Source organism: Taudactylus pleione, unplaced genomic scaffold, assembly GCF_031769625.1.
Source record: "Taudactylus pleione unplaced genomic scaffold, aTauple2 ptg000986l, whole genome shotgun sequence".
Classification (NCBI taxonomy): Eukaryota; Metazoa; Chordata; class Amphibia; order Anura; family Myobatrachidae; genus Taudactylus; species Taudactylus pleione.
In genome coordinates this window covers 1,150,005-1,170,710 of record NW_028285387.1, presented here as the reverse complement: position 1 = coordinate 1,170,710, position 20,706 = coordinate 1,150,005, and the positions used below count along the sequence as shown (strand labels likewise).

General features: G+C 54.0%; 1 protein-coding gene across 1 annotated transcript in view; it reads left to right on the top strand.

The window, feature by feature from the left end:
• LOC148454536 (contactin-4-like) overlaps positions 1 to 20,706 on the top strand; it is a 370,760-nt gene that overhangs the window by 34,734 nt on the left and 315,320 nt on the right. The window lies entirely within an intron of this gene.

The window sequence follows — 20,706 nt, the reverse complement described above, 5'->3', positions numbered from 1 at the left end:
TTCAACACACCATTGTGTATTGAGTCTCATTTACAAGTCCCGTGAGTACCGCTGTTTTATTCTTTTCTACATATATATATATATATATTTATTTATTTATTTTTCCTTTTCGTTTTATTTACATAAGTAGAATTATATTGGCAAAGTATGTTTTTAGCTTGTATCACCAAAAAAATTACACTAATTAGTGGCTGAATCCATGACCAAAGCCCCCATGTTTTGGCACCTGTAGTGAAGTTGACCCTTGTGCCACCAGTACATCCCATCTCCCACCCTCCTGCACACACGTTATACTTGCACTGTCCCCAATGATTACTGCGTCCCATGGTTTGTAACATAATGGCAGGCGAAAGCTGTATAGGCTTGAGAATAGATAAGAGTCCTGGGTGTTTTGCTGATTGGCTGTCTTCACAGCCTTGTTACTAGGTAGATTAGCTGGAGCTGGGTTAGTGGTCAGGTGGTTGGTTATCTGACCAATGGAGTGAATTGTGTGTGTTTGAGGATTATGTATATAAGAGGTGGTTGTGCATGTGATCAGCCTTTTTGTCATTTCGGGAGCCCACCCTCCCGCCCAAAGCTTTGCTGCTGGTGTTTTGTTGTGCTAATTTTTTTCCTTGATTCAGGGAAGGCGCAGCATGGCGGGAGAATGCTGCATCTCAGTGGCTTTATTGTGACGCAAGAGAGCGTTGTGAGGGCGCTGGACCTGGATGTATTATGGCGAGTTTGTCCTTCTCTGTGCGAGGGGACCCGAGCGCTTTTGTACGGAAGCGCTCGGACTAGGCCCAGGAGGGAGGCGAGTCCTTCGCAGAGTAGGGGGAGCGTTTCAGTCGTTCCCCGTGTATGTCTCCAACTTGAAAGCTAGAACTGAGTATGCAGCGTCTCCTGGCCACCTCGGTTAGGTGGATTAATTATTGATAAATAAAAGCTGTGACCTTTTAGCCAAGCTGTATTTGTGTCCGTCTCTTTATTTATTAGATAAGCTAAGTGTTAAGTTAAGTAAGGACGTTTAAGGTATTAATCGGCAATAAACCAATGGAGGTCTTACTGTGCCCCATTAAGTATCACTATGGCCCAAAATTTGCTACAGCGCTGTGCCCACTGAATTAAAGAAGAATCCAAAAAATTGCACAACTGTTTAGTGGGCCCTGCAGAGCTTACACTCAAAGCCACGGAGAGTGATGTGATATGGTAGTTTGTAAAAGACCCTGACGGCAGCTTTGTCCCCCCTTCAGTTGTACGTGGCGGCCTTCTGTCATCTCTGTGACGGCAGTGTGAGTGTCAACGCACGAACCGACAGTGGCTGGGATTACGCTAATTAGACTGCTGAGTGGTGAATTTAATGAGAGAAAGGGGGTGTACAGATGGTGGAGATGACCCTATAAATTGCCCTCAGGGTAGCTGCCTTTCTTCCTCTGCCCCTGCCCAGAACTCTGTAATAAGCACTCGGGAAAAGCTCTGAGTTTACATGAATAAGCGCCTCAGCCTAGGTGCATTATTAGCCAGTACAAGGCTCATCAGTCTACTCTGCAATAAGCAAACCCCCAGATCATTGCAATATACAGCGGAACTGTTATGTTATCTTATGCCAAGGGGATAATAGCATCGCTGAGCCTGGATGGGGAAGAGCCAGGTCCTGTTAAACTTCTCCTCAATCCCCCAAACACCTCATGGACTTGCCAGCTGGACATGCGGGTAATATATGTTGCACTGTGGATGTGCATTACTTAGGCCTATATTTTAGGTTGAATATCTTACACCAGTGTCCTCTTGTGCTTGGAGAGCCAGGTCAGATGCGTTCATGTGTAAGCTCAGTGCGGTACTGTCGCAGAGACGCAACTCAACCACGCCCCTAAAGCCGCCCATACACGGTGCACCATGCGACCCGACGGGGGATCCGGTGTCCGACATATCGGGCGGTCCCCACACATGGAGCGATCGGGTGGCCGCCCGCCCGATATGCCAGCACCCCCCTCCCCCAACCGTATAGCGCTGCATGGGATCGCATCCCCAGATCAACTGAACTTGCAGTAAGATCTGGGGGTGCGATGTATGACCCCACGTGTGCGCGCTCTGGGCCTGATTCAGAGCCGGACGCTATTTGCGGACGGTCGTTCCAAAAAAGGCTCCGGCTACTTAAATTGAGCGATCGCTCTTTGCGGTTTGTTGACACCTCTATGTCTGAGCGAGCGAACTAAAAATTGCGCTCGATATTTTGTAAAGACGCCCCTTTGCCGTCCGCATCACACGTCATCGCCGGTATTTATTAGATTAATCGGGAACATCGAAAGGCATCTGAACTGCTCGCAGTGCTTGTGCTAGGTTTTTCTTACCGCTATCACTGCGAGCAGTTCAGGCTAAGAGACAACCAAGTGACGTGGTCGATGACGCTCCTTTACTAATTATGCACTCCCATTAAACGCCCTTTTGACCATTAGGCACGCCTGCGTTCGGATCTCCACTCCCCCGTTTTCAAGCACCTTCCCCTGCTACCACCACAAACGGTACATTCTGTCAATCTAATTATCAGCCCCTTGCTGTTTTGCGAGCACACGATTTCCGACCGCAATGACTGGTTTGCGCATGCGCATTACGACCCATACGCATGCGCAGTTGTGCGAACATCGCTCATAGCGAACGAGCGGCCGCTTACGAGCGGCTCTGAATCAGGCCCTGTGTCCGATATCAAGCCCATACACGGTACGAGAGAGCAGCCAAATAGTAGCAATCCGACAGATTGGCTACTTTATCGCACCGTCTATGGGCCGCTTTAGAGGTGTATCAGATATTGATTCACATGTATCATTAATAAACTCCATTTATGAGATGTATCTCTGCACCTCCCGTAGCATTGGCTAAGTTTCCGAGTTGGTGGCGATGATGGCGGGCGCATCTTTATGCCAAGCGTATATATATATATATATATACACGGATGTAAAACACACTTGTCTACTCTCCTGGAATGTCTGGAGACTCCCGAATTTTAGGGGGTCCATCCCGTCCCCTTCCCTACTGAATAGGGCAAGGACTAGATGAAGCAATTTGTATCGGATTGTATCCTCTCAGCCCTGACCACCTCTGCAGCACAGCGCCACTACATTGCCCAGAAGAGGCGGGGCAGCATAGTCAAGAAACGCGTCATTCCCGCCCCCTGCACTTCGCCACTTGGACCTGCCCTTTATCTATAAAGTGGGCCGTATGATGTAAAGTTGCACGCATGATAAGAAAAAGCTGCAAGTCATAGTATAGCCATACAAATTCACTGGCCAGACACTTTCTTGGCTATATGCAGAATCCACTTAACTCTAATTCAGACCATTGGGGGCGGTATCATGTACACACTGGGTCACATTCAGACCCACTCGCAAGTGCCTATGTGCTCGCAAGCGGGTCGATGTTGAGGCCCCGGAGCGAGAGAGAAATTCTCTCACTCCAGGACTCACTACAAAAGGGGTGGCTGTCGATGGTGATCGACAGCTCGCCCTGTTTTGTAGGCGGGGCGGTGGGTTGGCTACACAAATGGAGGAGTTCCCAACGTAACGCCTGTAGTTTGGAGGCGGCCCCACTGACATCATAGCCGAAAACTCACTGGGGCTTGCGATAGATGAGATCCTACCACAAGGATCTCATCGCAAGCCCCGATGGTTGCATTGGTCTTGACCATTGCGACCATCAACCTGGCCGCTCGCTAAAGCTGTGGGTGGTCACCTACAGCCTACCGAGCGGCCAGGAGGCCAGTTCTGAACATAGAAGCGGCCGCTCTCATTCAGAGCGAGCACTCGCATTTTGCGAGTGGCTCTGAATGAGCTCCACTGTCTGTTTTCTGCAATTTTTTTTTTGTTGAGGTTTTCCTGCAGGATTTAAATTGTGGATCATGGCGAGAAAAATGCAGGAATAGCTGATTCTAAATTTGACATTTATTTAAATACTGTAGGTATTACGCACAAATGTTTTCATCCACCGCCGTTCATCGCCAATTACCATAACGTCGCAACGTACCACATAGCGCTACTACGGTTTCAGAAAGTTACTTTGTTTTTATTTTCCTGGGCATTAAAACGAGTCCAGTGATCTTTGTGACACGCTTGGTGGAAAATACTTGGGCACCATCTTTTATAATGTTTCCCATGGTCTCTGGTGGGTACGCAGCATGGTAGGTGGATGTGTGTCCTATTGCTATGTATGAAGAACAAGAATTTACTACTGACACAAAGCAGACTTGCGTCGTGCCAGGAGAGCAAACCAGGCAGATGGTATTTCCCTCATGTATTTCTCTGTAAGCAAAATTCTCTTTTAAAGTGATAATAAAGAAAAGCCTTGAAGAATTAATATAGCACTTACAGTACGCTGGCTGAGTTACCTGCGCTCACCTGTTGGGGGGCCTGTGGAAGGGCTGGTGCGGGGGGGATGGGGGGGGGGCTCTCATGGTCCTGTAATCTGAAGCTGAGATTTCCTGCATGTTTGCAAAGTGCTCTCGCAGAGGAGACATGCTGTCACATTAATAATGGATCTTTCCACCTAACCCCATGTACATGGATGCTGCTCTGCCACGCACCCAGATCTGGCTGAGTCTGTGCCACTCTGCGGGCACATCTTGCCCTGTCATGTGATAGGGGAGATGGCTCCCAGGCAGCAAGCAATAGGTTGTGACCCCTCTCCCTTTCCCAGGGGTGGCGGGTGTGTGTGAGAGATACAGGGTAGAGAGTGTACCGGGAGAGGACACAGACTATGGGAGGTGTTAGAGCATCGGGAGCCTCCAGGACCAGGGAATCCAGGGTGTAGTAACTGAGTAGTGGCCCAGAGTGATGATCAGGAATGATGGAGGAGAACGGATCACATGTGTGTGCACAGCTCTCTCTCCTGACACCTGCTGTAATGTAGTGGGAGATAAAGGTCCTTTGTGTCAGGATGTTATTAATTACCGTCTGAGGGCCAAAGGTCATATAGATCAGCACAGCTGGTGACCCTCACCAGCTCTCCTGCCTCCCTCTGTGTGCTCCCCGTCTTTCCTCTTCTGCTGTGTGCTCCCCGTCTTTCCTCTTCCGCTGTGTGCTCCCCTCCTTTCCTCTTCCGCTGTGTGCTCCCCGCCTTTCCTCTTCTGCTGTGTGCTCCCCACCTTTCCTCTTCCGCTGTGTGCTCCCCTCCTTTCCTCTTCCGCTGTGTGCTCCCCACCTTCCCTCTTCTGCTGTGTGCTCCCCACCTTTCCTCTTCCGCTGTGTGCTCCCCTCCTTTCCTCTTCCGCTGTGTGCTCCCCACCTTTCCTCTTCCGCTGTGTGCTCCCCGCCTTTCCTCTTCTGCTGTGTGCTCCCCACCTTTCCTCTTCTGCTGTGTGCTCCCCACCTTTCCTCTTCTGCTGTGTGCTCCCCGCCTTTCCTCTTCTGCTGTGTGCTCCCCGCCTTTCCTCTTCTGATGTGTGCTCCCCGCCTTTCCTCTTCTGCTGTGTGCTCCCCGCCTTTCCTCTTCTGATGTGTGCTCCCCGCCTTTCCTCTTCTGCTGTGTGCTCCCCACCTTCCCTCTTCTGCTGTGTGATCCCCGCCTTTCCTCTTCTGCTGTGTGCTCCCCGCCTTTCCTCTTCTGCTGTGTGCTCCCCGTCTTTCCTCTTCTGCTGTGTGCTCCCCGTCTTTCCTCTTCTGCTGTGTGATCCCCGCCTTTCCTCTTCTGCTGTGTGCTCCCCGTCTTTCCTCTTCTGCTGTGTGCTTCCCCGTCTTTCCTCTTCTGCTGTGTGCTCCCCGTCTTTCCTCTTCTGCTGTGTGCTCCCCGCCTTTCCTCTTCTGCTTTGTGATCCCCGCCTTTCCTCTTCTGCTGTGTGCTCCCCGCCTTTCCTCTTCTGCTGTGTGCTCCCCGCCTTTCCTCTTCTGCTGTGTGCTCCCCGCCTTTCCTCTTCTGCTGTGTGCTCCCCGCCTTCCCTCTTCTGCTGTGTGCTCCCTCTCTCTTCCTCTTCTGCTGTGTGCTCCCCGCCTTTCCTCTTCTGCTGTGTGCTCCCCACCTTTCCTCTTCTGCTGTGTGCTCCCCGCCTTTCCTCTTCTGCTGTGTGCTCCCCGCCTTTCCTCTTCTGCTGTGTGCTCCCCGCCTTCCCTCCTGCTGTGTGCTCCCCACCTTTCCTCTTCTGCTGTGTGCTCCCTCTCTCTTCCTATTCTGCTGTGTGCTCTCCACCTTTCCTCTTCTGCTGTGTGCTCCCTCTCTCTTCCTATTCTGCTGTGTGCTCTCCACCTTTCCTCTTCTGCTGTGTGCTCCCCGCCTTTCCTCTTCTGCTGTGTGCTCCCCGCCTTTCCTCTTCTGCTGTGTGCTGCCCGCCTTTCCTCTCCTGCTGTGTGCTCCCCGCCTTTCCTCTCCTGCTGTGTGCTCCCCGCCTTTCCTCTTCTGCTGTGTGTTCCCCGCCTTTCCTCTTCTGCTGTGTGCTCCCCGCCTTTCCTCTTCTGCTGTGTGCTCCCCGCCTTTCCTCTTCTGCTGTGTGCTCCCCACCTTTCCTCTTCTGCTGTGTGCTCCCCGCCTTCCCTCTTACTTCCTATTTGATTCCCATCTCTGTCCCCGTGTGCTCCCCATCCCCCCCTTTACTCTCCACATCCCCCCATGTGTGCTCTCCATCTTTCCTCTTCCATGATATGCTTACCATCTCCCTCCCCCCTGTGTGCTCCCCATCTCTACCCCCCTATGTGCTCCCCATCTTTGTTCCCTTGTGTGCTCCCCATCTCTGTCCTCTTGTGTGCTTCCCATCTCTGTCCCCCTGTGTGCTCCCCATCTCTGTCCCCCTGTGTGGTCCCAATCTCTGTCCCCCTGTGTGCTACCCATCTCTGTCCCCCTGTGTGGTCCCCATCTCTACCCCCACTGTGTGCTCCCCATCTTTGTCCCCTTGTGTTCTCCCCATCTCTGTCCCCTTGTGTGCTTCCCATCTCTGTCCCCCTGTGTGCTCCCCATCTCTGTCCCCTTGTGTGGTCCCAATCTCTGTCCCCCTGTGTGCTACCCATCTCTGTCCCCCTGTGTGGTCCCCATCTCTGTCCCCCTGTGTGCTCCCCATCTCTGTCCCCTTGTGTGTTGTCCCCATCTCTGTCCCCCTGTGCTCCCCATCTCTGTCCCCCTGTGTGGTCCCCATCTCTGTCCCCCTGTGTGCTCCCCATCTCTGTCCCCCTGTGTGGTCCCCATCTCTGTCCCCCTGTGTGCTCCCCATCTCTGTCCCCTTGTGTGTGGTCCCCATCTATGTCCCCCTGTGTGCTCCCCATCTGTCCCCCTGTGTGGTCCCCATCTCTGTCCCCCTGTGTGGTCCCCATCTCTGTCCCCCTGTGTTCCCCATCTCTGTCCCCCTGTGTGGTCCCCATCTCTGTCCCCCTGTGTGCTCCCCATCTCTGTCCCCTTGTGTGCTCCCCATTTCTGTCCCCCTGTGTGCTACCCATCTCTGTCCCCCTGTGTGGTCCCCATCTCTGTCCTCTGGTGTGGTCCCCATCTCTGTCCCCCTGTGTGCTCCCCATCTCTGTCCCCCTGTGTGCTACCCATCTCTGTCCCCTGTGTGGTACCCATCTCTGTCCCCCTGTGTGCTCCCCATCTCTGTCCCCCTGTGTGGTCCCCATCTCTGTCCCCCTGTGTGCTTCCCATCTCTGTCCCCCTGTGTGCTCCCCATCTCTGTCCCCTTGTGTGTGGTCCCCATCTCTGTCCCCCTGTGTGGTCCCCATCTCTGTCCCCCTGTGTGGTCCCCATCTCTGTCCCCTTGTGTGCTCATCTCTGTCCCCCTGTGTGCTACCCATCTCTGTACCCCTGTGTGCTCCTCATCTCTGTCCCCTTGTGTGCTCCCCATCTCTGTCCCCCTTTGTGCTCCCCATCTCTGTCCCCCTGTGTGGTCCCCATCTCTGTCCCCCTGTGTGCTCCCCATCTCTGTCCCCCTGTGTGCTCCTCATCTCTGTCCCCTTGTGTGCTCCCCATCTCTGTCCCCCTGTGTGCTCCCCATCTCTGTCCCCCTGTGTGCTACCCATCTCTGTCCCCTGTGTGGTACCCATCTCTGTCCCCCTGTGTGCTCCCCATCTCTGTCCCCCTGTGTGGTCCCCATCTCTGTCCCCCTGTGTGCTTCCCATCTCTGTCCCCTTGTGTGTGGTCCCCATCTCTGTCCCCTTGTGTGCTCATCTCTGTCCCCCTGTGTGCTCCTCGTCTCTGTCCCCTTGTGTGCTCCCCATCTCTGTCCCCCTTTGTGCTCCCCATCTCTGTCCCCCTGTGTGCTCCCCATCTCTGTCCCCCTGTGTGCTCCCCATCTCTGTCCCCCTGTGTGCTACCCATCTCTGTACCCCTGTGTGCTCCTCGTCTCTGTCCCCTTGTGTGCTCCCCATCTCTGTCCCCCTTTGTGCTCCCCATCTCTGTCCCCCTGTGTGCTCCCCATCTCTGTCCCCCTGTGTGCTCCTCATCTCTGTCCCCTTGTGTGCTCCCCATCTCTGTCCCCCTGTGTGCTCCCCATCTCTGTCCCCCTGTGTGCTACCCATCTCTGTCCCCTGTGTGGTACCCATCTCTGTCCCCCTGTGTGGTACCCATCTCTGTCCCCCTGTGTGCTCCCCATCTCTGTCCCCCTGTGTGCTCCCCATCTCTGTCCCCCTGTGTGCTCCCCATCTCTGTCCCCCTGTGTGCTCCCCATCTCTGTCCCCTTGTGTGCTCATCTCTGTCCCCCTGTGTGCTACCCATCTCTGTACCCCTGTGTGCTCCTCATCTCTGTCCCCCTGTGTGCTCCCCATCTCTGTCCCCCTGTGTGCTCCTCATCTCTGTCCCCCTGTGTGCTCCTCATCTCTGTCCCCCTGTGTGCTCCCCATCTCTGTACCCCTGTGTGCTCCTCATCTCTGTCCCCCTGTGTGCTCCCCATCTCTGTCCCACTTTGTGCTCCCCATCTCTGTCCCCCTGTGTGCTCCTCCTCTCTGTCCCCCTGTGTGCTCCCCATCTCTGTCCCCCTGTGTGCTCCTCCTCTCTGTCCCCCTGTGTGCTCCCCATCTCTGTCCCCTTGTGTGTGGTCCCCATCTCTGTCCCCTTGTGTGCTCATCTCTGTCCCCCTGTGTGCTCCCCATCTCTGTCCCCTTGTGTGTGGTCCCCATCTCTGTCCCCCTGTGTGGTCCCCATCTCTGTCCCCCTGTGTGGTCCCCATCTCTGTCCCCTTGTGTGCTCATCTCTGTCCCCCTGTGTGCTACCCATCTCTGTACCCCTGTGTGCTCCTCATCTCTGTCCCCTTGTGTGCTCCCCATCTCTGTCCCCCTTTGTGCTCCCCATCTCTGTCCCCCTGTGTGGTCCCCATCTCTGTCCCCCTGTGTGCTCCACATCTCTGTCCCCCTGTGTGCTCCTCATCTCTGTCCCCTTGTGTGCTCCCCATCTCTGTCCCCCTGTGTGCTCCCCATCTCTGTCCCCCTGTGTGCTACCCATCTCTGTCCCCTGTGTGGTACCCATCTCTGTCCCCCTGTGTGCTCCCCATCTCTGTCCCCCTGTGTGGTCCCCATCTCTGTCCCCCTGTGTGCTTCCCATCTCTGTCCCCTTGTGTGTGGTCCCCATCTCTGTCCCCTTGTGTGCTCATCTCTGTCCCCCTGTGTGCTCCTCGTCTCTGTCCCCTTGTGTGCTCCCCATCTCTGTCCCCCTTTGTGCTCCCCATCTCTGTCCCCCTGTGTGCTCCCCATCTCTGTCCCCCTGTGTGCTCCCCATCTCTGTCCCCCTGTGTGCTACCCATCTCTGTACCCCTGTGTGCTCCTCGTCTCTGTCCCCTTGTGTGCTCCCCATCTCTGTCCCCCTTTGTGCTCCCCATCTCTGTCCCCCTGTGTGCTCCCCATCTCTGTCCCCCTGTGTGCTCCTCATCTCTGTCCCCTTGTGTGCTCCCCATCTCTGTCCCCCTGTGTGCTCCCCATCTCTGTCCCCCTGTGTGCTACCCATCTCTGTCCCCTGTGTGGTACCCATCTCTGTCCCCCTGTGTGGTACCCATCTCTGTCCCCCTGTGTGCTCCCCATCTCTGTCCCCCTGTGTGCTCCCCATCTCTGTCCCCCTGTGTGCTCCCCATCTCTGTCCCCCTGTGTGCTCCCCATCTCTGTCCCCTTGTGTGCTCATCTCTGTCCCCCTGTGTGCTACCCATCTCTGTACCCCTGTGTGCTCCTCATCTCTGTCCCCCTGTGTGCTCCCCATCTCTGTCCCCCTGTGTGCTCCTCATCTCTGTCCCCCTGTGTGCTCCTCATCTCTGTCCCCCTGTGTGCTCCCCATCTCTGTACCCCTGTGTGCTCCTCATCTCTGTCCCCCTGTGTGCTCCCCATCTCTGTCCCACTTTGTGCTCCCCATCTCTGTCCCCCTGTGTGCTCCTCCTCTCTGTCCCCCTGTGTGCTCCCCATCTCTGTCCCCCTGTGTGCTCCTCCTCTCTGTCCCCCTGTGTGCTCCCCATCTCTGTCCCCTTGTGTGTGGTCCCCATCTCTGTCCCCTTGTGTGCTCATCTCTGTCCCCCTGTGTGCTACCCATCTCTGTACCCCTGTGTGCTCCTCATCTCTGTCCCCCTGTGTGCTCCTCATCTCTGTCCCCCTGTGTGCTCCCCATCTCTGTCCCCCTGTGTGCTCCTCATCTCTGTCCCCCTGTGTGCTCCTCATCTCTGTCCCCCTGTGTGCTCCTCATCTCTGTCCCCCTGTGTGCTCCCCATCTCTGTACCCCTGTGTGTTCCCCATCTCTGTCCCACTTTGTGCTCCCCATCTCTGTCCCCCTGTGTGCTCCCCATCTCTGTCCCCCTGTGTGCTCCCCATCTCTGTCCCCCTGTGTGCTCCTCCTCTCTGTCCCCCTGTGTGCTCCTCATCTCTGTCCCCCTGTGTGCTCCCCATCTCTGTCCCCCTGTGTGCTCCTCATCTCTGTCCCCCTGTGTGCTCCTCATCTCTGTCCCCCTGTGTGCTCCTCATCTCTGTACCCCTGTGTGCTCCCCATCTCTGTCCCACTTTGTGCTCCCCATCTCTGTCCCACTTTGTGCTCCCCATCTCTGTCCCCCTGTGTGCTCCCCATCTCTGTCCCCCTGTGTGCTCCCCATCTCTGTCCCCCTGTGTGCTCCTCCTCTCTGTCCCCCTGTGTGCTACCCATCTCTGCCCCCCTGTGTGCTCCTCATCTCTATTCCCTCCACTTGTGTGCTCCTCATCTCTGTCCCCCTGTGTGCTCCTCATCTCTGCCCCCCTGTGTGCTCCTCATCTCTGTCCCCCTGTGTGCTCCCCATCTCTGTCCCCCTGTGTGCTCCTCATCTCTGTCCCCTTGTGTGCTCCCCATCTCTGTCCCCCTGTGTGCTCCCCATCTCTGTCCCCCTGTGTGCTACCCATCTCTGTCCCCTGTGTGGTACCCATCTCTGTCCCCCTGTGTGCTCCCCATCTCTGTCCCCCTGTGTGGTCCCCATCTCTGTCCCCCTGTGTGCTTCCCATCTCTGTCCCCTTGTGTGTGGTCCCCATCTCTGTCCCCTTGTGTGCTCATCTCTGTCCCCCTGTGTGCTCCTCGTCTCTGTCCCCTTGTGTGCTCCCCATCTCTGTCCCCCTTTGTGCTCCCCATCTCTGTCCCCCTGTGTGCTCCCCATCTCTGTCCCCCTGTGTGCTCCCCATCTCTGTCCCCCTGTGTGCTACCCATCTCTGTACCCCTGTGTGCTCCTCGTCTCTGTCCCCTTGTGTGCTCCCCATCTCTGTCCCCCTTTGTGCTCCCCATCTCTGTCCCCCTGTGTGCTCCCCATCTCTGTCCCCCTGTGTGCTCCTCATCTCTGTCCCCTTGTGTGCTCCCCATCTCTGTCCCCCTGTGTGCTCCCCATCTCTGTCCCCCTGTGTGCTACCCATCTCTGTCCCCTGTGTGGTACCCATCTCTGTCCCCCTGTGTGGTACCCATCTCTGTCCCCCTGTGTGCTCCCCATCTCTGTCCCCCTGTGTGCTCCCCATCTCTGTCCCCCTGTGTGCTCCCCATCTCTGTCCCCCTGTGTGCTCCCCATCTCTGTCCCCTTGTGTGCTCATCTCTGTCCCCCTGTGTGCTACCCATCTCTGTACCCCTGTGTGCTCCCCATCTCTGTCCCCCTGTGTGCTCCCCATCTCTGTCCCCCTGTGTGCTCCCCATCTCTGTCCCCCTGTGTGCTCCCCATCTCTGTCCCCTTGTGTGCTCATCTCTGTCCCCCTGTGTGCTACCCATCTCTGTACCCCTGTGTGCTCCTCATCTCTGTCCCCCTGTGTGCTCCCCATCTCTGTCCCCCTGTGTGCTCCTCATCTCTGTCCCCCTGTGTGCTCCTCATCTCTGTCCCCCTGTGTGCTCCCCATCTCTGTACCCCTGTGTGCTCCTCATCTCTGTCCCCCTGTGTGCTCCCCATCTCTGTCCCACTTTGTGCTCCCCATCTCTGTCCCCCTGTGTGCTCCTCCTCTCTGTCCCCCTGTGTGCTCCCCATCTCTGTCCCCCTGTGTGCTCCTCCTCTCTGTCCCCCTGTGTGCTCCCCATCTCTGTCCCCTTGTGTGTGGTCCCCATCTCTGTCCCCTTGTGTGCTCATCTCTGTCCCCCTGTGTGCTACCCATCTCTGTACCCCTGTGTGCTCCTCATCTCTGTCCCCCTGTGTGCTCCCCATCTCTGTCCCCCTGTGTGCTCCTCATCTCTGTCCCCCTGTGTGCTCCTCATCTCTGTCCCCCTGTGTGCTCCCCATCTCTGTACCCCTGTGTGCTCCCCATCTCTGTCCCCCTGTGTGCTCCCCATCTCTGTACCCCTGTGTGCTCCCCATCTCTGTCCCACTTTGTGCTCCCCATCTCTGTCCCCCTGTGTGCTCCCCATCTCTGTCCCCCTGTGTGCTCCCCATCTCTGTCCCCCTGTGTGCTCCTCCTCTCTGTCCCCCTGTGTGCTCCTCCTCTCTGTCCCCCTGTGTGCTACCCATCTCTGTCCCACTTTGTGCTCCCCATCTCTGTCCCACTTTGTGCTCCCCATCTCTGTCCCCCTGTGTGCTCCCCATCTCTGTCCCCCTGTGTGCTCCCCATCTCTGTCCCCCTGTGTGCTCCTCCTCTCTGTCCCCCTGTGTGCTACCCATCTCTGCCCCCCTGTGTGCTCCTCATCTCTATTCCCTCCACTTGTGTGCTCCTCATCTCTGTCCCCCTGTGTGCTCCTCATCTCTGCCCCCCTGTGTGCTCCTCATCTCTGTCCCCCTGTGTGCTCCTCATCTCTGTCCCCCTGTGTGCTCCTCATCTCTATTCCCTCCACTTGTGTGCTACACTACCTCTGTTCTTCCTCCGCTGGGTCCCATGGCTCATTCCCTGCCCTGTGCTACTTTTATTTCTCCCATCCTATCTCTGCTGCTCCCTAGTAAGGCCTCACCGCCCCCCAGCAGCAGTTTGGACAGTAAACCCCCCCCCCCCCCCTCTGCCTATACCTGCCTATACCCCAGTGCCCCAGTGCCGAGTTCCTGTCTGATTATCTCCCTGTGTTCTATTCATCTCTATTCATTTCCCGGACCTCTCATTTACACCATTGCTCCCTTATTGTTATTACTATCATATTCCTCGGCACTGTACAGTGGGGGATGTACTTAAATTACAGGATCACAATGAAGAACCCACAACTAAGGAGGTTGTGGTCGTGTGTTGCTGTAATACTGAGAGAGCCCCTAATATAAATAATTTGTACTGTGGTGTGGTACTGTTTCTTATGCTGCCATACGTTTGCCTGTGCTACTGTATGCTGCCATACGTTTGCCTGTGCCACCGTATGCTGCCACACGTTTGCCTGTGCCACTGTATGCTGCCATGCGTTTGCCTGTGCCACCGTATGCTGCCATGCGTTTGCCTGTGCCACTGTATGCTGCCACTACGTTTGCCTGTGCCACCGTATGCTGCCACGCGTTTGCCTGTGCCACTGTATGCTGCCATACGTTTGCCTGTGCCACCATATGCTGCCACACGTTTGCCTGTGCCACTGTATGCTGCCATGCGTTTTGCCTGTGCCACCGTATGCTGCCATGCGTTTGCCTGTGCCACTGTATGCTGCCACACGTTTGCCTGTGCCACCGTATGCTGCCACGCGTTTGCCTGTGCCACTGTATGCTGCCATGCATTTGCCTGTGCCACCGTATGCTGCCACGCGTTTGCCTGTGCCACTGTATGCTGCAATACGTTTGCCCTGTGCCACTGTATGCTGCCATGCGTTTGCCTGTGCCACTGTATACTGCCATACGTTTGCCTGTGCCACTGTATGCTGCCATGCGTTTGCCTGTGCCACTGTATGCTGCCATGCGTTTGCCTGTGCCACTGTATGCTGCCATACGTTTGCCTGTGCCACTGTATGCTGCCATACGTTTGCCTGTGCCCTGTATGCTGCCATACGTTTGCCTGTGCCACTGTATGCTGCCATAACGTTTGCCTGTGCCACTGTATGCTGCAATACGTTTGCCTGTGCCACTGTATGCTGCCATACGTTTGCCTATGCCACTGTATGCTGCCATGCGTTTGCCTGTGCCACTGTATGCTGCCATGCTTTTTGCTATGCCACTGTATGCTGCCATACGTTTGCCTGTGCCACTGTATGCTGCTCTTATCACTGAAGTGTGCAGTCACTTCTCCTTCTCTTGTGTTTTGGGCCCAGACATTCCTAGCTCCTCTCCCTTTCCTCCCTCTCTCTCTTCCTTTCCTCGCTCTCTCCCTCTCTCACTTCCTTTCCTCTCTCTCTCCCCCTGTTCTTCCTTTCCTCCCTCCTTCCCTCTCTTCCTTTCCTCTCCCTCTCTCCCTTTCCTCCCTCTCTCTCTTCCTTTCCTCCCTCTCTCTTCCTTTCCTCCCTCTCTCTCTCTTCCTTTCCTCTCTCTCTCTCTATCTCTTCCTTTCCTCCCTCTCTCTCTTCCTTTCCTCCCTCTCTCTCTCTCCCTTTCCTCCCTCTCTCTCTTCCTTTCCTCCCTTTCTCTCTCTTCCTTTCCTCCCTCTCTCTCTCTTCCTTTCCTCTCTCTCTTTCTTCTTTTCCTACCTCTCTCTTCCTTTCCTCCCTCTCTCTCTCTTCCTTTCCTCCCTCTCTCTCTTTTCCTTTCCTCTCTCTTTTTCTTCTTTTCCTACATCTCTCTTCCTTTCCTCCCTCTCTCTCTTTTCCTCTCCTCCCTCTCTCTATTCCTTTCCTCTCTCTTTTTCTTCTTTTCCTACCTCACTCTTCCTTTCCTCCCTCTCTCTCTCTCTCTCTCTCTCTCTTCCTTTCCTCTCTCTCGCTCTTTCTTCTTTCCTACCTCCTCTCTTCCTTTCCTCCCTCTCTCTCTTCCTTTCCTCCCTCTCTCTCTTCCTTTCCTCTCTCTCCTTTGCCTCTCTCTCTCCCTTTCCTCCCTCTCTCTCTCTCTCTCTCTCTCTCTCTCTCTCTCCCTTTCCTCCCCTCCCTCTCTCTTCCTTTCCTCTCCCTTTCTCCCTTTCCTCCCCTCTATCTCTCTCTCTTCCTTTCCTCTCTCTCTCTCCCCCCTTCTTCCTTTCCTCTCTCCCTCCCTCTCTCTCCTCCTTTCCTCTCTCTCTCTCTTCCTTTCCTCCCTCTTTCTCCCTTTCCTCCATCTCTCTTTCCCTTTCCTCCCTCTCTCTCCCTCTCCCTTTCCTCCCTCTCCCTTTCCTTCCTCTCTCTCCCCTTTCCTCCCTCTCTCTCTTTCCCTTTCCTCCCTATCTCTCTCTCTCTCTCTCTTTCCCTTTCCTCCCTCTCTCTCTCTCCCTTCCTCCCTCTCTCTCTCTCCCTTTCCTCCTTCTTTTCCTTTCCTCCCTCCCTCTCCCTTTTCTCTCTATCTCTCTCCCTTTCCTCCATCTCTCTCTCTCACCCTTTCCTCCCTCTCTCTCCCTTTCCTCCCTCTCTCTCTCCCTTTCCTCCCTCTCTCTCCCTTTCCTCCCTCTCTCTCTTCCTTTCCCCCTCTCTCGCTCTCCCTTTCCTCCCTCTCTCTCTCTCTCTCTCTCTCTCTCTCTCCCTTTCCTCCCTCTCTCTCTCCCTCCCTCTTTCTCTCTCCCTTTCCTCCCTCTCTCTCTCCCTTCCTCCCTCTCTCCCTTATCTCATTCTCTCTCTCTCTCTCTCTCCCTTTCCTCCCTCTCTCTCTTTCTCCCTTTCCTCCATCTGTCTTTTCCTTTCCTCCCTCCCTCCCTCTCTCTTTTCTCTCTCTCTCTCTCTCTCTCTCTCTCTCTCTCGTCTCTCTCTCTCTCTCCCTTTCCTCCCTCTCTCTCTCCCTTTCCTCCCTCTCTCTCCCTTTCCTCCATCTCTCTCTCTCTCACTTTCCTCCCTCTCTCTCCTTTTCCCCCTCTCTTTCCTTTCCTCCCTCCCTCCCTCTCCCTTTTCTCTCTATCTCTCTCCCTTTCCTCCCTATCTCTCTCTTCCTTTCCTCTCTCTCTCCCTTTCCTCCCTCTCTCTCTCTCCCTTTCCTCCCTCTCTCTCTCCCTTTCCTCCCTCTCTCTCTCTCCCTTTCCTCCCTCTCTCTCTCTCTCCCTTTCCTCCCTCTCTCTCCCTTTCCTCCCTCTCTCTCTTCCTTTTCTCTCTCTCTCTCTCTCTCTCTCTCCCTTTCCTCCCTCTTTCTCTCTCCCTTTCCTCCCTCTCTCTCTCCCTATCCTCCCTCTCTCTCTCCCTTTCCTCCCTCTTTCTCTCTCCCTTTCCTCCCTCTATCCCTTTTCTCACTCTCTCTCTCTCTCTCCCTTTCCTCCCTCTCTCTCTTTCTCCCTTCCTCCCTGTCTTTTCCTTTCCTCCCTCCCTCCCTCTCCCTTTTCTCTCTCTATCTCTCTCCCTTTCCTCCCTCTCTCTCTTTCTCCCTTTCCTCCCTCTCTCTTTTCCTTTCCTCTCTCTCTCTCCCTTTCCTCCCTCCCTCTCTCCCTTCCTCCCTCTCTCTCCCTTTCCTCCCTCTCTCTCTCTCTCTCTCCCTTTCCTCCCTCTCTCTCCCTTTCCTCCCTCTCTTCCTTTCCTCCCTCTCTTTTCCTTTCCTCCCTCCCTCCCTCTCCCTTTCTCTCTATCTTCTCTCCCTTTCCTCCTTATCTCTCTCTCCCTTTCCTCTCTCTCTCCCTTTCCTCCATCTCTCTCTCTCCCTTTCCTCCCTCTCTCTCCCTTTCCTCCCTCTCTCTCTCCCTTTCCTCCCTCTCTCTCTCTCCCTTTCCTCCCTCTCTCTCCCTTTCCTCCCTCTCTCTTCCTTTCCCCTCTCTCTCTCTCTCTCTCTCTCTCTCCCTTTCCTCCCTCTCTCTCTCTCTCTCTCTCTCTCCCTTTCCTCCCTCTTTCTCTCTCCCTTTCCTCCCTCTCTCTCTCCCTATCCTCCCTCTCTCTCTCCCTTTCTTCCCTCTTTCTCTCTCCATTTCCTCCCTCTCTCTCTCTCCCTTTCCTCCCTCTCTCCCTTTTCTCACTCTCTCTCTCTCCCTTTCCTCTCTCTCTTTCTCCCTTTCCTCCCTCTCTTTTCCTTTCCTCTCTCTCTCTCTCCCTTTCCTCCCTCTCTCTCTCCCTTTCCTCCCTCTCTCTCTCTCCCTTTCCTCCCTCTCTCTCCCTTTCCTCCCTCTCTCTCCCTTTCCTCCCTCTCTCTCTTCCTTTCCTCCCTCTCTCTCACCTTTTCCTCCCTCTCTCTCTCCCTTTCCTCCATCTCTCTCCCTGTCCTCCCTCTCTCTCTCTCTTCCCCCCCTCTCTCTCTCTCTCTCTTCCCTTTCCTCCCTCTCTCTCTCTCTCTCTCTCTCTCTTTTCCTCCCTCTCTCTCTCCCTTTCCTCTCTCTCTCTCTGTCTTTCTTCTTTCCTCCCTCTCTCTTCCTTACTCCCTCTCTCTCTCCCTTTCCTCTCTCTCTTCTTTTCCTCCCTCTCTGTCTTCCTTTCCTCCCTCTCTCTCTCTTCCTTTCCTCCCTCTCTCTCGTCCTTTCCTCCCCCTCTCTCTCTTCCTTTCCTCCCTCTCTCCCTTTCCTCCCTCTCTCTCTCTCTCTTCTTTTCCTCCCTCTCTCTCTTCATTTCCTCCCTCTCTCTCCCTTTCCTCTCTCTCTCTCTCTTTCCTCTCTCTCTCCCTCTCTCTCTCTCCCTTTCCTCTATCTCTCTCTCTCTCTCTCCCTTTCCTCCCTCTCTCTCTCTCCCTTTCCTCTCTCTCTCCCTCTCTCTCCCTCTCTCCATTTCCTCTCTCTCTTCCTTTACTCCCTCTCTCTCTCCCTTTCCTCTCTCTCTTCTTTTCCTCCCTCTCTCTCTTCCTTTCCTCCCTCTCTCTCTCTTCCTTTCCTCCCCCTCTCTCTCTTCCTTTCCTCCCTCTCTCTCTCCCTTTCCTCCCTCTCTCTGTCTTCCGTTCCTCCCCCCCTCTCTCTCCCTTTCCTCCCTCTCTCTCTCCCTTTCCTCCCTCTCTCCCTTTCCTCCCTCTCTCTCTCTTCATTTCCTCCCTCTCTCTCTCTCTCCCTTTCCTCTCTCCCCCTCTCTCTCTCTCCCTCTCTCTCTCCATTTCCAATCTCTCTCTCTCTTATTTTCCTCCCTCTCTCTCTTCATTTCCTCCCTCTCTCTCTTCATTTCCTCCCTCTCTCTATCCCTTTCCTCCACCCCTTCTCTCTCTCCCTTTCCTCTGTCTCTCTCCCTCTCTCTCCCTTTCCTCTCTCTCCCTCTCTCTTGTTCCCTCTCTCTCTCTATTTCCTCTCTCCCTCTCTCTTGATTCCTTTCCTTTTTCCCTTCTCCAGCTCTCCATTCTCCAGTACTATCTCCCTTTCCCTGTTCCTCTCTCCCTTTCCTCTCTCTCTCTCTCTCTCTCTCTCTCTCTCTCTCTCTCTCTCTCCCTTTCCTCTATCCCTCTATCTCTCTTCCTTTCCTCTCTACCTCTCTCTCTTCCTTTCCTCTCTCTCTCCCTTTCCTCTCTCCCTCTCTTTCTCTTCCTTTCCTCTATCCCTCTATCTCTCTTCCTTTCCTCTCTACCTCTCTCTCTTCCTTTCCTCTCTCTCTCTCTCTCTCTCTCTCTCTCTCTCTCCTTTCCTCTCTCCCTCTCTTTCTCTTCCTTTCCTCTCTCTCTCCCTTTCCTCTCTCCCTCTCTCTCGCTTCCTGTCCTTTTTCCCTTCTCCAGCTCTCCCTTTTCCAGCTCTCCCTTCTCCAGGTCTATCTCCCTTTCCCGGTTCCTCTCTCCCTCCACCAGCTTTCTCCTTCCATCACTTTGTACAGTAATAAATAAATCATGATTCTTCTGGCTCCTGACCTCCCAGTTCTGGGCAGCCCCTTCTCCTTCTTCCATAGATCCTGCTGAGCTGTGTGTAAGTGTGGGGGGTTTCCCTGTGTATAAGTGCTGAGTGCCCAGAGAGTAATGTGGGGGCTCAGCGCTGTCCTGATCTGGGAGAGAGGTGAATGCATAGCACAGATCTACCCCATTTCCCATTGCCTGTGAGTGGGGCCGCACTCAGATACAGCATTTCCGTAGTCTTCAAAAGTACGTACAGGACCTATTTTACAGCCATCAATTGTGGTTTTATGTACTACACCATGATATGAGCGCCTGCTCGTCCTGTTACTCTATGTCCGTTCTGTACACCCACTGCTGACGGGGATCACACAGGAGGAGCCGCTGTGCCCATACTTTTCTTTTTTTTATTTTAATCAGTGTTTATTTATTGTATTTGAATTTGTCATATACAGTCAGGTCCATAAATATTGGGACATTGACAGAATTTTCAGATTTTGGCCTCTATTCACCACCACAATGGTTTTGAAGTGAAACAAACAAGATGTGCTTTAACTGCAGACTTTCAGATTTAATTTGTGGGTAATTACATCCAAATCGGGTGAACGGTGTAGGAATTACAACGGTTTCTATATGTGCCTCCCACTTTTTAAGGGGCCAAAAGTAATGGGACTATCAACTCAAAAGCTATTTCATGGACAGGTGTGGGCTATTCCCTCGTTATTTCATTATCAATTAAGCAGGTAAAAGGTCTGGAGTTGATTCTAGGTGTGACATTTGCATTTGGAATCAGTTGCTGTCAACTCTCAATATGAGATCCAAAGAGCTGTCACTATCAGTGAAGCCATCATTAGGATGAAAAATCAAAACAAACCCATCAGAGAGATAGCAAAAACATTAGGTGTGGCCAAATCAACTGTTTGGAACATTCTTAAAAAGAAAGAACGCACCGGAGAGCTCAGCAACACCAAAATACCCGGAAGACCACAGAAAACAACTGTGGTGGATGACAAAAGAATTATTTCCCTGGTGAAGAAAAACCCCTTCACAACAGTTGGCCAAATCAAGAACGCTCTCCAGGAGGTAGGTGTAAATGTGTCAAAGTCAACAATCAAGAGAAGAGTGAATATAGAGGGTTCACCACAAGATGCAAACCATTGGTGAGCCACATAAACAGGAAGACCAGATTAGAGTTTGCCAAACAACATCTAAAGAAGCCATTACAGTTCTGGAACAACATCCTATGGACAGATGAGACAAAGATCAACTTGTACCAGAGTGACGGGAAGAGAAGAGTATGGAGAAGGAAAGGAACTGCTTATGATCCAAAACATACCACCTCATCAGTGAAGCATGGTGGTGGTAGTGTCATGGCGTGGGCATGTATGGCTGCCAAGTGTTTTGGGCAATATTATATGCTCATATTCTGTCAAATGCTTCAGAACTCATTGGACAGCACTTCACAGTGCAGATGGACAATGACCCGAAGCATACTGCAAAAGCAACCAAAGAGTTTTTTAAGGCTAAAAAGTGGAATGTTATGCAATGGCCAAGTCAATCCCCTGACCTGAATCTGACTGAGCATGCATTTCACTTGATGAAGACAAAACTGAAGGGAAAATGCCCCAAGAACAAGCAGGAACTGAAGACATTTGCAGTAGAGGCCT